This window comes from Vulpes lagopus, chromosome 11 (genome assembly GCF_018345385.1).
Source record: "Vulpes lagopus strain Blue_001 chromosome 11, ASM1834538v1, whole genome shotgun sequence".
NCBI lineage: Eukaryota > Metazoa > Chordata > Mammalia > Carnivora > Canidae > Vulpes > Vulpes lagopus.
The window spans coordinates 37,208,692-37,225,708 of NC_054834.1; the positions used below are offsets into that span (position 1 = coordinate 37,208,692).

General features: G+C 39.9%; 1 protein-coding gene across 29 annotated transcripts in view; it reads left to right on the forward strand.

The window, feature by feature from the left end:
• Positions 1 to 17,017, forward strand: part of ESRRG (estrogen related receptor gamma) — a 618,074-nt gene that overhangs the window by 348,991 nt on the left and 252,066 nt on the right. The window lies entirely within an intron of this gene.

Sequence of the window (17,017 nt, forward strand, 5' to 3'; positions counted from 1 at the left end):
GCCAGTTCTGCGTTCTCCTTTTTCTGATCACATTTCTTCAAAGTGACTTGCACTTGTGGCCTCTGGCTACCAGTCTACCAAAAGACTCACTAGTGTTTCCTGTGGCCACATTGGGTGACCTTGTGTTACTCATCTGTTGTTCCTTATCCAGTTATGGCCATTCCACCTGTACATGCCCAGTCTCATCTTATCTCTCATTCTCTCAATGTCTGCAGTAATTTAGATCACTTTCTTGCCTGGCTTCCCTTTGCTTTGTTTGCCCTACCCCAAGGTACTTCTGAGTTTTCTTTGGGTGGTAGCTCTCTTTTTTTCTATTTCCTAAGAGTGGGTTCATCTCTAGTTTATATTCTTCTCTATTATTTCTCTGTTCTCTGTCTCAATGATATCTACTCACCATCTCTATGCAGGAGAAATTCAAAATCATAATTTCCAACCCATTTCATATCTTCACTCAGTTGCCATTTTTAAATGTTTATCGGAAACTTGAATCCAGATGTCTCTTCGGTATTTCAAATTAAATGTATCCAAGTCTGTTCCTACATTGCTAGTCACTGAAGTTCCCTACAATTTATCCTTGGCCTTACTTCCTGATTTTGTCATTTCTTTCCATCCCCATTGCTAGTCTACATACCTACATAGGAATATAATTAGCATGAATACTTGCTATACTCCAATAGCCTCATTACTGATTTGTTGACTAACATTTAAATACTCTAGGCCGACTTTCATATGGCTTTTCATGTATGCCCGAGATCATTCTCTCCTATCCCATAATAGCTTCAGTAGGTCCCCTAGTCCAACAATGATGCCCATAATTTTTATTCTGAATGTTGAGACTTTTCATGGCCATAAATTATCTTTCCACTGCTTTCTCATAGTATTTTCCTGCACACACAACATACTGAAGCTACCTTGGCCTAATCACTCTTTCCCTCTTACCCATGGTGACTTATGCCATTCAATCTACCTGAAATGTCTTGTCAAAATCCATTATCCAAGGACCATTTTATAGGACACCCTTGGGAAACAGTCCCTGATCACTCCTGCTTGGAAGTGGTCTTTCCTCTGAAATGGAACTGTTCATTCTGATTTTGGGATACTAATCACTGTCTGCCCTACTGGTTTTATTACTTTCTTCAGTTCCCCTATTGAACTCTAAGCTCTCTGAGATCAGGAGCCAATGTTTTAATCATTTCCTTAGTCTCTGTTTCCCAAAGCATCTACTTCATGCTGCTCATGTCACTGGCATATATTGGGCATTTGTTGGAGTTTTCATGATAAAAATGTGGCTTAAAATAAGGTGGTTCTATTTTGTTCTTTTTTAAAATAGGCTTCCTGCCCAACATGGGGCTGAAACTCACAACCCCGAGATCAAGAGTCACATGCTCCACTTACTGAGCCTAGCCAGGTGCCCCTAGGTGGTTCTATGTTGATGCTAGATTTTGAGGCTTAAAATACAGTAGTTGCAATGTAGGCTCTAAACAAGACATGGGGGCTTTAAAACCTGGCTTCTGTGCTTTCTACAGTGTGATCCTAGACAAGACAGTAGCTTTACCAAGACTGATCTTCTCTGCATGTCAAAGTTATTTGCATAATATTTACCTCACAGGATAATTAATACAGTCAATAAATAAAACTAGTTCCTCCATTCTCAAAACAAAAGTCTTTGAAGAAGGGTAGTATTAGGATATTACACAATACTATCGGGAGGTTGTAGTGTTTACTTGAAGTCATGTAAAACCTACCCTTTGTCAATGGTGTATTGGTATTTTATAGCCTGTACTAGGGCAGCATAGTTCAAGGATAGAGCTTGGACTTTTGAGCAAGGCAGACTTGAATTTGAGGTAATTATTAGCTGTGTGGCCTTCCTCTGATCTTAGCATCTGAGTTTCTGAGCTTTGATTTCCTCAACTGGAAAGGGGGCTTACAATATCTTTCAACCAGGATTTTTTGTGAGTGGTAGAGACAATATATATTACATGGTGAGCACATCATGAGCCACCTTCAATAATAAAGCGTGACAGCAATTTGGGTAAGTGCAAAGGCTTTGTTGATTCTTACTTTGACTTTTAAGATTTTATTGTAGCCCATAATCTCAAGTATAGCTTTTTAATGGTTGACAGTCCTCTCATGGAAATGTTTTGTGAACAACCTCAACTGGCATTTTAAACAGTTATTTTTTTTTAATAGACCACACCATTCTTACCAATCTTGTCCCAGGATCAAAAGGCATCCTTAATTTTTGAAGGCCAGAATAAATATAAACTATCATTATGAGAAAATACATCTGAAGAAGAAAAACCCACAAAAGACTCTCATGTGCATTTAGACAATCACACAACCATGGGCATGTGACGGCTTTCTAGTTACTCAGCTATCTGCTTTGTGTTGTATACGTTATGTATCTACTTAAGTAAACTGTACTAGCAGCAATCAAAGGCTTAATGATTGCTTATATTTTTCCACCATGAGATATATTGAAAATTACAGACACCATGGAGCTATAGCTGACAAAAACCCAGTATCTTGTTATTCAAATAGCTTTAAACTCATTGTTACTATAACCCATGATAAACATTGCAGGTGATTAGATTATGATTAACCTATCTGGCTGGCATTTTAGGCATTAGACTAAAAAATTTTCCCCTTCTTTCCTTATGCCCTTATTTTTCAGAAATAATCTCTTTGAAATTTTGGCCAGTACCCACTGCTTTGTGTGTTTTTTCTTTTCTTTTTTTAGAAGCCAATGTGACTTTAAAAATATAAGGAACAGGGAAAGAAAGGAAAACCGTGTTAAATCAGATGGTTTGCTGAGTCAGCATGACGAGAGGACTCAAACAACAGTTTGAGTCAGGTTCACTACTTCATATGACCTTGGGCAAGTGTCTTTCCTTTTGCTATATCTTCATTGTCTGTTAGAACAAGGAGTTGGATTATATGATCTGAAGGTCTTTTTCTCATCCTTAAAATCAGTGATTATGAATGATTTGAGCTTCATCAAGTTTTATTTGTCAGGGAAGAGAAATTGATTTAGATCACAAAAGAGATTATGTGATGACCACAATCAAATATATAGCATCTGCACTAACTGAATAATGACAAGAGAATGCTGGATCTATAGCCAGAAGCATTTGGTCTGAATCAGGTCAGACCCAAGAGAACAGAGTTGTTGAGATCAGGGTGGATAAAGTAGGGACTTCCAAGAAGATTCTGACCTCTCTTTATGTGTAAATTCTGACAATAGAACAGTGTCTGTGGCGTAAGCTCTCATATAAATTATGAAAGTCTTCTTGATGTCTAACGAAGTACTCCTGGCCATCCCATCAGATATCACACTGCTTTTCCTACTAAGTCAGGTAAAGACTTTCAAAGTGACCAGATGCCCATGGAATGTGCTTCTGTCCCAAAGCAGGTCATATGGTGTTGGGAAAGTCCCAGTACATGAAATAACAGGGTTCTAATTTCTTTTTTCAGCCTGAGTTATCCTCACACTTGAACCAGGGTTGGAAGAATGCAAGGGAAGGACAGAAGGAGCGGGAGCGTCAGTAAGAATCTAGTCATTAAGAAGGAGAAGTTGGGGTAGTTGCTTGTCGCATTGTCCTCTGCCCTCCTTCTATGTTGCTCCCTCCTAACATATGTCTTCTCCGGACAGTTGTACCTCCCAAGCGCCCTGAACAGGAACACCTGTCAACTCGATCATTCAGTGGGAGAAGTTCCATCTGCATCCTTGTGGTGGGCTGAGAATTGATGGAGCAAAAGAGAGACAGGTAGAGAGAGAGACACACATTATACTAACAGAATAATGAGGATCAGGGTCTTTTGTCACCGTTTTACATGCCAGTGCTCCTCTGTGAGGACGAGTATGCTGAATGAAAAGAACAAAACCTGACAGGTTCGCTTTACAAGATTTGTTACGAAGATTGCTTTGCTTTACTATTACATTCTATTTTTACCTCCACTGCCTTGAGATATTTTGAGTTTGTGTTTCTCTTGCTACTGATATAAAAAGTTATATCAGTAGCAAGAAATGAAAGGTGAAAAAGAAGCAGGGATCTGTAATACTCCATTTGTGAGTAACAATAAAGCTATCTTCCACCTCAGCATGTTGAGTTCAGCTAAAGCCCAGGGATTAGCTCAGTGTCCAGGTTGTAGGAACAGCATGTTGAAAAGCTTTGTGAGGCAGCAGAGCTCCCCACTACCAGCATGAAAAAAAAAAAAAAACAGCTCCACCTAACGTATGATGTTCAAGGCTTTCTCTTCTCCTTCCTCGTCCCTTGGTGTCTGGCCACAGCACCCTCTTCATGTTTTTCTCACATGCCGGGCCTGTTTACCCTTGTTCTTCCCTCAGTATGTAGACCATTTCCCCCTCAGAGAGCACCCCCCGAGGGCTGTTGTCAACGTGGTCTCCATTAAACTGGGCTTTCTGTTAACTAGCTCTATAACCTTGGCAGGAAAGCTAACCTTTTTGTGACTTAGATTCCTCATCTATGATGGGAAAATTGTCTTAAGGACCAGAATAAGGATAAAACAACTTAATACATGTAAAATCTATAGAACAGTAATGCAAAGTCAAAACTCAATAAGTAGAGCTACTATTATCATTAGGTTTGGGGTTAACATTCTAGTTCTTCTCAACCTGAAGAACTATTTCATGTGTGGAGTCTTCTTCTCCTTGCCACCAGCCCTCCGCTTCTTTTCCATGCCAGTTCTCTTACACCTGACTTTCCAGGTCCATCTCCAACCTTCCCAGTGGCTTCTATTCCAGCATGTGACCTCTGCAAACCACACCAATGAGACCCCTGGATTCTCTGGCTTCCAGTTGGTTTCAGCTAATGCAGAGGCTCAGTAGGTGATTGGAGAGAAGAAAAGCGAGAACAGAGTATTTATTCTCCAGATGACCACCCCTCTAGGCTTGTTCTGGCTGTATTCCTCAACAAGGGGTCACTGCTTCTCTAAAGAAGAGCTCTTCCATATGAATCTTGTGCTTCCAGGTTCTGCATGGGTCCTCTGGGCCTTGAGGTGGTAACAGTTTGGGCATTACCATTTGTGGTTCCTCTTTGTACTATAACTAGTCCCTCACAATTAGTCCCTCTACAAGTCAAGTCCCCCAGAATCAGCCCAGGTTAAGTGTGCCATCTGTTTCCTTTGGGTCTCCTACTGATCTGTTTTCTCTTTCTTTCTGGTCAAGAGTCTCAAACTTGAGTGAACATATGAATCAGTGAGTTTGTTGAAAATGCAAATTTGCAGGTTCTTGAATCCAAACCCTGGAGATCCTGCTCCATAGATCTGCCTCAGGACCCAGAAATTTACATGATTAACAGGAGCCTCAAGGGAGGGGAGGGATTCTGAAAGCTATAGAAGTACCATGGCTGGTAAGACATTGCTTTTAACTGTCCTAGCATTTATTTTAATATATTCTGAATTTTATTAAAATTTTTTTACAGATTTGTTTTCTTTGCAAGACTATACTACAGGAAATACCTACCATGTGTTTTTACTTTTATTATAGTTAATAATCACTCACCTATGTTAGATATTATTATTTACATTTTATAAATGGCAAAACCAAAGACACCTTGAATAGTATACTCAGAGCTGGTACTCGTCTGAGGTCAGTCCACCTCTATATCTCTTGGGATCCAGAACCTTTGTTCTTCTCAACATGTGCTACTACGCACACATGATGAAAACCTTAACAACTTAATGCTGGAACAAATTTAGGTGCAATCACAAATTAAAAAAAAAAATAGAATCATCCTAACAATAGATAGTGAACAATCTGAGGATTGATGGAGGAGGTAGGTGGGGGGCTGCTAGATGGATTATTGCCATTAGAGAGGGCACTTGTGATGAACACTAGGTGTTATACGTGATGAATCACTGACTTCTACTCCAAAAACTAATAATCATAATAATAATAACAACAACAACAGCAATTAGAATTGAACATAGTGGCCTCAGAATCCCACGGGAAGGAGTAATTGATATTAACTAGTTGAAAATGCTAGGTGTACATTAATTTTGTTACCCGTTTTTTCTTTGATGATTTATTTTCAGGTTCCTCTCTTATTTATTTATTTATTTATTTATTTATTTATTTATTTATTTATTTGAGAGAGAGACTGCAGGCAAGTGGTAGGAGGGACAGGAGAGAGAGGGAGAGAGAATCCTCAAGCAGATAGATTCCCTGCTGAGTCTGGACTGGATCCAGGGCTTGATCTCATGACCCTGAAATCATGACCTGAGCCAAACCAAGAGTTGTATGCTTAACTGACTGAGCCACCCAGGCACTCCTTCAGGTTCCTCTCTTATTCCTTGCCCTAACTCTTCCTTTCTCCTCCTTATTCTCTACTTTCCTGGTCATCAACAATGTGAACTAAAATGTGATTTGTAAAAAGAATGTATCCAAAATTAGCATAATCATTGCAATTGAGAGAGCAAGGGAATTTTTTTTTCAAGTAATAAAGATTCTGGGGTTTTCTTAGTGATTTGTTGAAAATTGTAGTATTTCCCAGAGGTTTCATGACCAATAAAGAACATGTTATGGCCTGAAAATATTCACACTCTAGAAAATTTTTTATGAAGTTATCATATGAAAGTATATTCAATACATTTAGGAAGGAAACCAAAATGAAGATGTGAGGAAAATGAACTCAACTGATTTTGTCACTTCAATGCCATGTCCCAGTGTAAATGGTCCCCAATATAACCGTCCCCTCCTTATTGCCTCTGCTACCCCATTTTTAATTGCTTTCTTTAGGCAATGAATGATGAGAAAAGACCAGAAAAAAATTTCTGTAAGAGTTAGTGCTCTTAGGTACTGTAGCTTGTGAGTTTAATCCAAAAAGGATTTATTAAATGCCTACTGCATATGGTTTCCAAAAATTTACTATCTTGGAAATTTCACTCAAATGCTAAAACATGGATCTGTTCGTGTAAGGTACTTCTCTATACTACATATTGTCACTGAGTGTCTACCTTTGGGAAAGCATCTTGAGCTAAAGAATTATGTCAAGTTCATAGGACTAAGAATTGTTCCCTGGCCTGATTAGTTTCTATAGCACATTAGTTCTTGCTAGCTCATGGCCTTGGGCGATTACAGAGCTCTCTACGCTTCCTTTTCCTTTTCTATAAGAAAGAGAAAAGCATAACATCCATCCTAGAATGTTATTTATAAGAAATAAGAAAACACTAGGTCTAAAGCACTTGACAGAGTGCTGGTATTATTATTGTTATTGTTCACAGCCACTTCTAAGTGTCATTATCACAGTACTTGAGAGTCAGACCCACTGGTTTACCCTCAGGCTATCAACCACGAAACTGAATCCCCCAAAGACTAAGCATTGCGTTCAAGAGCTGGACAGCTCCAAGTTGTAACCTCAAGGCAGGTTCCAGTGTGCATACCAGTTCAAAGGAAGAAAGGATTTGTAAATGAGCTCAATGCTTTCTTCATTTACTTAACTAATGTGATGGTATTATAAATTGAGGTCCCTGTGCACAAAGCAAGGGCTTTTCAAGAACTGAAAATACAGGTAAAAATTAATTTTGCTTCTTTTTGAAGTATTTTCTTGTTACTGTTATTGTTGTTTTTAAGTGTTTTGTTTGTTTTTTAGCTAGAAGGCACTGGCAGGGAGAATCCGAGTCAGACCCTTTGGTTATTTGTGGCTTTTGCCTTGAAGATTTGCTGGGATAGATATTTGCAGTGAACATGAGATCATGGGTCATTTATTCACTCAACAAACATTTACTTTAAGTCAAGAACTAAGACTGTAAGATTTTGATTTTTTTCTTAGTTGCCATTAATGAAGTTTGCCACTTTAAAATCTTGTTTGATTCTGAAGACCAGTGTACTCTTTGAATTAATTGCATAAATTAATCATTTCACTCAGAGCGGATACTGAAAGATCTAGACTTTGCAAAAGGGAAATGCCGGGTATTGATAGAAAACAGTGCATACAGTGGTGGGACTCACTTTTCAGATCTGTTTTTTTTTTTTCCCTCTCCTGGACCTGAGAATCTCTTCCCAGGAGGAGGTTCGGTGGCCTTCGAAAGGGGACCCTGGGTTGGAACTGCATGTGCCCTATGAACAAAGGAGACTGAACAACTGAGCCCTTTCAAAGGAAAATCCACATACCTTTATTGTCTTGGCCTAGTCCTCAATTCCTCTGCTCATACATTCTTAGAATTATAATGTTTTAATAAGTTTGACCACCTCATAAAGCTTACCAATGAGCCTATCCTATCAGCTGAGGCTCAGTGATGACTTAAGTTAAATTGACACATCTTGATATAGTATCCATACCTTGATCACATTTGCAAAACAGGAAAAATGTACACATCCTGATCTCTCTATCCCTCTGTTGAGGTCTACCCCTACCCCTCTCTGGCAAGTTTTCAACTCCATCCAGAATGTTCTTTCTCTATTCTTAATTCCAATTTTAAAACAACAAAATCCCAGGTCCTGGTTCTCAGTTAACTGTCATTCTTGAGGTGATATCTGTCTGATGGAACATATGTCCATCTGTATATATCTGTTACTTCCATTTAAAAAAGATTGGAGATGTTTTTGACTGTTAAGAGAATAAGACAGACACCTTTCCTTGCATCCATCCATTCATGCATCCATCCATCCATCCATCCATCCAGGCAGTATTTATTGAGCACCACCTCTGTACCAGGCATCGTCTCTCAAGTTGTGGAGGCAACATTGAACAAGATAGGCCAGTCCGAGTCTCTCCCCATTTCTTCAATCTGGGGTTGGGGAGTGGGTAATTTGTACTGGCTGTGAATGTGATGGATTGTGAAAACCCTGTAGTGCATGTAGACATATCCCTGAAGAAGGGACACCCGATCTAAATTCTGAAAGTTGAGCAAGAATTAGCTCGAGTGAGGAGAGGGATGACAAAGTAACTAGATGGGGGAACGTTATGTATAAATGCTTGGAGGCAAAAAGTGTTTGTTCCTTCAGAGGAGCTAAATGTAATTCCAAAAGGCCAGAGAAGAGGGATATGAATGAGTATGACCTTCAGATTCTCTTTAACAAATTATTAGAACAGGAGAAAATTGTTATATTAGTATATTAGGTGTATTAGGAAATGAACATTCTATAGGTATACCTGGTACCTAGCCTTGTGTTTGTAACACCAAAAGTACTGAATAAATATTACAAATATTTTCTGACTGATTGGCTGAATGATTATTCAATACCCTGGGGTGAGCTGAATACTTTGATTTCTGCCTTTGGGTATTTTTTCATTTTCTTATGGGACTGGCAAAAATTTAAAACCAACAAAATGGGTTTTAAAATCAAACAAGAATTCAGAAGAAGAACAGGCAGGGTTTCAAGGCCCAATGAGTGAAATGGATGGCCAAGTGGTGTGTGGAGGCGATACTGAGAGGGGTGGGGATGGGGGTACACAGAGAGCTGAAACTGGTACTTGAAAGTTTCCACATATGGAGACTAAGTCGTCCTGGCCAGAGCCCCTCTGTTAAGCTATGCTGAGGAAATTGGGGAGTTATTTGTTGTAACTCTGAAACGACCTTCACCATCTGGAGCTGAAGCAACAGGCAGCCTTCTGTTCCTGGGACCTCTAGCCTAGAATCGTGGTTAATATTTCCCACTAAAAATCTGGGGTGCATTATCTGGCAGAGGTACACAAATCTGTAAATAAAGACCCTCCCAGGAATTCCAGAAAATATGACCATTATAGACATGAGTTTTCATACTAATGTGATGACCAGTCTAATAGGGCCTTATGGCTAGGGACATATGCTTAAAAGCCAGTTAAACCTTACTTGATTATTTATGTATTAAAGATTTTATTTATTTATGAGAGAGAGAGAGAGAGAGAGAGAGAGCAGAGGGAGGAGCAAAGGGAGCTGGACAAGCAGACTCCACGCTGAGCTCCATCCCAGGACCAGCCGAAACCAAGAGTCAGACACTTAACCAGCTGCGCCACCCGGGTGCCCCTAGACCTTATTTTAAATGATGTATCTGCTTGGTACCAGCAGTCTGACCTTTGGCAGATTCTTCAACTCTGGGAGACTCAGTTACTTTATCTGAAAATGGGGATAATGATACTTTCTTAAGGGTTATTGACTCAGACAATGAAAAAGAAATAACATCCAGTGACTCTTAGGACCACCTGTGACAAAATATGAACGAAATAATATTATTATTTAAGATAATAAAAATAATAATTCCAATAAGCCTAATGTCTGCAGAGCCCAGACCCTTCCAGGAGCATATAACCCTTCGAAATCTTTGACTTTCCCAGGACCCATCATTCCCTGGGCTGTAAATGTGTTTTTGTTCTCAGCTTAGCCTTTATCAGGATTCCCAAACTCACTGATTAGGCTGGCTCTTTAGGCGCCAACCTGAGAAAGAATTTGACTTTGTCGGGATTGGGAAAATATTTGTAAAATAGTACAGTCAATAAATAAATATACTGTAGACTTTGCGTTGCTTTTTTTAAAAAAAATTACCCAGGGGGGGTAAAAAAAAAAAATTCTGAACGTACAATGTTAACTGGGTTTGGTTTCTTATTTGGACAAAGAAATCCCTGCACTGAGCAGAGAGATAAGCGCCTTGACTTGCAATAGATTAAGAGACCTGCGTTGGTGAGAACAAACCCCGTCTGAGGCGCTCCCCGAGTGCCACCACATTTAGATTTAAGATTAACTGCAGCCGAATGGTGGAACGGCTGTTTGTTTTATGAAACAATCGCTAATGACATTAAACAGACGGAGCCCCTTCCAACATGATTGTTCATTTGCGATAAACTGAGAGAAGCCCACAAGAGATTGAAAAAGAAAACTCATAAGTGCTTCATTTTGAGGCTCTTACGATATTCTATTGGAGCTGACAATTAATGGCACAGAATGGGAATCCAATTCAGAGCACATTCAGATGGAGGGAGGGGGCAAGTCAGCAAAGAACCAATGTGACTTTGCTGCCTTTTGTATTTATATTAAGGAATTGAGTAATCATAATTTTATGACAACTTTTCCAAGGAGGATTTTTTTCCCCTTCCTTCCTTCTCTCCCTTTCCCTTCCTTCCTTCCTCTTTCCCTCCCTCTCTCCCTTCCTTTCCTCCCTCCCTTCCCTCCCTCCCTCCCTCCCCTCCCTCCCTCTCTCCTTCCTTCCTTCCTTCCTTCCTTCCTTCCTTCCTTCCTTCCTTCCTTCCTTCTTTCCCTCCCTCCCTTCCTTCCTTCTTTTCTTTGCTTCCTTCCTTCTTTCCCTCCCTTCCTTTCTTCCTTCCTTCCTCCCTTCCCTCCTTTCCTCCCTCCCTTCCTTCCTTTCTCCTCTCCTTTCTTCCTTTCTTCCTTCTTTCCTTCCCTCCCTCCCTCCCTCCCTCCTTCCCTCTCTTCCCTTCCTTTTTTCCTTCCTTCCTTCCTTCCTTCCTTCCTTCCTTCCTTCCTTCCTCCCTTCCCTCCCTCCCTCTCTCCCTCCCTCCCTCTCTCCCTCCCTCCTTTCCTCCCTCCCTCCCTCCCTCTCTTCCTTCCTTCCTTCCTTCCTTCCTTCCTTCCTTCCTTCCTTCTGTTCCTTTGCTCATTTCTCCTACCTCTACAGCTTCTGGCAGCTTAGAGCTGGCACTAAGCATTAGCTGTATTAAAAATAGTGGAATCTATTAGTTCAATTAGACATTAGACATTTACTTTTCGGTGTATTGTGAAGCCTGATTTGATTTAGGTCCAGCCATTTACAATTAAGGGAGCAGAACTGTGTACAGAACTGTGTACAGTTAGCTGCAGCTCTGAAGTCTTAATTGCAAATTCAGATAAGGATTAGACAGGACTGTATCTCTCTAGACCAAAAGTATTTGCTCATACCTGCGACAGGAAGGTTGTTAGATTCTGTACTTATTAATTCAGGCTTCCGCCTTCGGATTTTTATTGAACTTTCTGTATTTGGGATGAAAACAACACAATTTGCAGCAGCATTAAGGGAATGGATGTGGAGAACATCTCAAACAAGCCTCACTTGCGTTTTCATCATTTTGGTCCAGCTCAAAATTGAAATAGTGTTTATTTAAAAAAAAAAATTGTCAAAGGCCATGTTGCAGCATTAAGCTTTTGTTTTATACACAGAGAAATATATTAATGAAAAGTGTTTTAAGTGCTTATTATAGAGATGGTTTGTTTTGAAACATAGGCTTTTTCCCAGCAGTTTTACACTTCATTGTGTCCCATGAAAGACATTCTAAGTAGAGGTTGTCAGTCCCCCATCAGAAGTAGAGTACTGCTGGGGAATGGAGCCATTTAGGATGTCAGTCAAGCAGGACTAATCTAGGGTAGATATCTTATAAATAACCAGTAACGAAAAAACAAATCATTCCTCTCCCCACCAGAGCAGAGAGAATTACTGCTTCGAAGAAGGAAATCTTTATAATAAAGATTTACAGTTTGAATTAGCGAATTGTTTGGAGCAAAGCATTGCACCAAGTTGCAATGACAACCTTCAGATGGGAGTTCAGGAAGCGGTGATGGTGCCTCCAGGAGCGGGGAGAGGGCTCTGGGATACCTACAACTTTCCCTTTGCTCTTGGGGAGGAGGGGTAGTTGCCCCAGAAACCTCCCCGTTACCCAGATACCAGTTCATGAAAATGTTTTTCGATATGTGCTTAATACACTCTTCCTCTTGCACCGGCAGATACTTCCAGAATGAATGATGGCGACCACGGTTTTGTTCTGTTTTGTTTTGTTTTTGTATAGGAAATTGTTATGCGCATTTAAGGTGATGATAGAATGTAATGAAGATTCTTTTTCTCACTTTATGTTATTTCAGTTGGCATTATTTCCCTCTTTAATTATCTGAAATAAATACTGGCTGTTTTAGATATTTACAGGTCTTTTTGCTTTGGAAAAGTCCTTTCTCTTGCCTTGTCCTCTCTTAAAGCACCTAAAAGGACCTATCATTCAGTTCCCAGGGTGGGGGAAGGCTTTATCAGGACCCATTCTGAGAGCTGTATCTGTCAGAGAGGAGGAACCTGATTTTCCTGATTCTGATAAGTATAAATTCCTCTTGTTGAAGCTGCAGTTGTGTCCAAGTTGTGGCAGTGTGCACAGAAATGACCAGGAAGGCTTTGCTGGTTCAAATAATCGCCCATCACTCCCTTTCTTCATCCAGGACCAATAAAAGGCCCGTTCCCCAGGCTCTTTGAACCTATCTATCGTAGTGCACCATTCTGATTTCCTAATATAGAGGGAAAAAAAGGAGGAAGCTCTTTTTATATATCACTTTTTTTAGTAGTTTGATTTTGATGGGGTTTGTGGGGGAGAATGGATTTTACTGCATGCCACAGCTTTCCATTTTATTGCATCTATTCCCACCCAAGCCTCTAAGTTAGAGCAGATGCTATCTACATTTTTCAGGTGAGAAAATTAAAGTACACAGGCTTCCTTGAGATCTGGCAGCAAGAAGCTAGATTTATCTGGATACATCAGAGTTGGGAATGCACCTTATCCAAACCGCTTCAGGTTTCTGGGGCAAGTTTGTCTCCTTCGATCCCCTATAACCTGCAGTGGACCAAGGTCAGACAGCATCTGTGGATTGCGGCTCACAGGGGCCCATCATCCAGGGGAAAAGTGCTCCTTGTTTAACCAGAATCCTTGAAGTTGGCAGATGCAAATAGCTGCTGGTGTATAAGGAGTCAAAAGGCTTCTTAACATTATATGTCACAAAGTAAATCCTTAGCATAAAATTACATACTGTTTCTCGATGTCTCAGGCCATTGATCATTTACACTAAAGAGAGAATATTCAGTTTCATAAACATGTCATGAGTGTGTGCTGTGATAGGGCCACCTGAGAATCCACTGCACTGGGAGACTGGGTCAGGAGGGAATGGGCCGCACCAGTTGAGTTCAAGGTCATTCTGCCCTCATATGTGAAGACCATGGGATTTAAATACATGTAGCCACGAATAACAATGAACTTCACTTCCCCCAACAACAGGATAATGTGCTGTCCTATATAATAAATATGTACAAAATCAAGAATTCACAATAACAAATTCTATGTAAAAGATGAATGATGCAGTTAACTTGATAATTTGTTCAGTTATTTACTTAACCAAATGCTCCCTTTTCATGACATAATATGCAGTAGTGGAGTTGTGGGAACCCTGAGATCCAGGTTTCTTGTCTACATGGAACAAAGACACACCATAACTTGAGATTCCTAAGCTGGTTTCTGCTTTGAAGACAAGTCATTGTCTTTTGTTACCACTCTGAAATTTAATACAAAAGCATAATTTCAGAAGTTATAAGACATCAACAATTTAGTGATTTATTGCTTTCAGAAAAGTAGAGTCAAATGTTATGAAGAATATCATATCTGGTTCAAAAATACAGTAGAAGAGTTGAAAAGATATGAATTGCTTTGGAACCCCTGAAATATCCTTTGTGTAGCCCCCTTCTCTTTATTTCTTTTTGTAAATGTGTGCATGGAAAACCTGAGATATATAAACAAACAAAAAAAAAGATATACTAACCTTTTTCCACATTCTGTCATCATCTGCCTCTTTTAAGGAGGCCGTGTTACATGTTAGCAAATTTGATGTCCCTGTCATCTTCTTGAAATATCCATTGAATGAATGGATGGATGCCTTCCCATCTGTGTCGTCAGTTCTCAATTATCCATTATAATGGAGTTGAAATAGGAAAGGAGCGTTTGAGAGTGAAATCCACAAATCATTGAGAAAGTTCCTGTGAGCCACTACTTTGAAAGCTTCCCACCAAATCTTTTACCCAACTTGATGAAAATGTGGCAAAAATGGCTCCGTGTGAGTTCTTTCCCATTCTCTGACTCTGCTGACTTAGATACTAAGGAATAAGATTCTAAGTTAGGGGTTGAAACAAATATCCAAATAGAGCCCAAATGCTGAGTGACTACCTCTGAATAAGCACAGCCATAGGTTAAGCCTAATTCATTGTTCCTATCTAGAGTTAGGAAGAACATTTTTTTTTAACAGTTATTGGTGAACTAAGAAGGAGAAAAGATGCCCCCAAAAGGATATTAAATGGAGAAAGTCGACTGTCTCTTTTGTAAAAGGATAGAGAAGGGAAAACACAATTTAAATGTTTTAGGGAGTACTTTCAGATACCAGACTTTGGAGTAAAAGTGTGAGATATTTCTGTCCTTTTGAAAAAGCAAATCCTGAGGTAGGATTGCCCTGTGAATGTGTGTGTGTGTGTGCATGCTCTGGAGAAAAGACAGGATTCCCTAAGGCCTGGACCCCTTGGAGAAATGAATAGGCTGCATCAAGGTCATATACATTCTTGGTCTTGTGTTTCAGAATATTTCGAAGGAAGGAAATTTTTTCCCCTTTCTTTTAAAATGTCTAGCTGATTTCCATTAAGTTACTTTCAAAAGCTCTTATGGTTTGGGAAGAAAAAGGTGGCTGTAAAATCAGCATGGTTTCAGGCTCAAGCCCTGTGAGCAAGAATGGTAGGATAACCAAATGCCATGCAGAGCTGATGACACCAGCAGAGCTGCAACTGAGCAGCACACACCCAGAAAACCCAGCTTTATGTGGCATGCAGGGTCATGGGACTGGTAGTTTTCCAGTTCTGAAGAAAATATAGACAATGCATGCATACCTAGTTTTCTTTCTTACAACCACCTGTGATATTTGAAACCAGGGTTTCTTATACATGAAGATGAGGTCACAAAACATATTTAAAAATCCCTAAATGGGCTTTATTTTTCATTTAGGAAATTATGTATGCCTTAAGTTTTTGGTGTTTCCTTTTTCTTTTTTGAGAGAGAGAAAGCGCGAGTGCAGGAGTTGGGGGAGGAGAGAGAGAGAGAGAGAGAGAGAGAGAGAGAGAGAGAGTCTTAAGCAGGCTTCATGCCCAGTGCCAGCCCAACATCAGGCTTGATCTCACAACCCTGGGATCATGACCTAAGCTGGAATCAAGTCAGATGCTTAACCAGCTGAGCCACCCAGGGCCCCCTTATGCCTTATGTTTATTTAGACTGTACCTATGGACTTTCTTAAAGGACTACAATGCATGAATGTGAGAATATGTACACTTTACCGTATTTGCACGCCTATTACAAAATACACAGAAAGCCCAGTGGACCCCTGAGAGTTTTTTCTTTTTCCTCTGATATTTTTTTAACGGAACCTAGACTTCAAGATAAAAGGAGACCCATAAACAGAAGTAGTACTAGTTTATTGAACTCCTTTACTGATTTTTTTCACTTTTTTTTTTGAAAGAGGATGGTGGTAGTAGTTAATATGGACTTTAAAAATATTCTTTGATGGTTTTCTTTTGCCATGTCTCATAAATACCAACCTTCTTTGATCTTGAGAAGAGTCTGATATCACAGGCTAAGCAAAAGTCTCTGAGTATTAATTGAAAGCATCCAATTGAATGGGCATATCTTTGCAAAGAAATAAGTGTATCTATAAGCACTAGTGTGCAGTTTTATTTATTTTTATTTTTTATTTTTTTAATTTAAAGATTTTATTTTATTTATTCATGAGAGACACAGAGCAAGTGAGAGAGAAGCAGAGACATAGGCAGAGGGAGAAGCAGGCTCCATGCAGGGAGCCCCATGTGGGACTCGATCCCAGGTTGCCGGGATCAGGCCCTGGGCTGCAGGCGGCGCAAAACCGCTGTGCCACGGGGGCTGCCCTAGTGTGCAGTTTTAAACTCTTAATACAAGAAACATGTTTGTTTATGCACAAGAACTTCTAACAATACCGTGGTGTGTGTGTGTGTGTGTGTGTGTGTGTGTGTGTGTGTGTGAGTGATCCTTTGCCTTTGGTTCTCAGTTGCCCATGCCAAATGGCAATGCCTGTAGGTTATGAAGACAAGCAATGTCAACTGTAATATTTCCACTAATAAAAGTGAGACATCCTCTTGGTAAAAATTTACCTCTAATGTTTTTCTTTTATTTTCAATCTTTAGATAAAAATGCACAGGATTCTCATTGGAGCAGTTTTTTTTCTAAGCCCCCTAACAGCGGTGCCCAGGTGCCTCAGTTGGTTAAGCTCAGGTCATGAT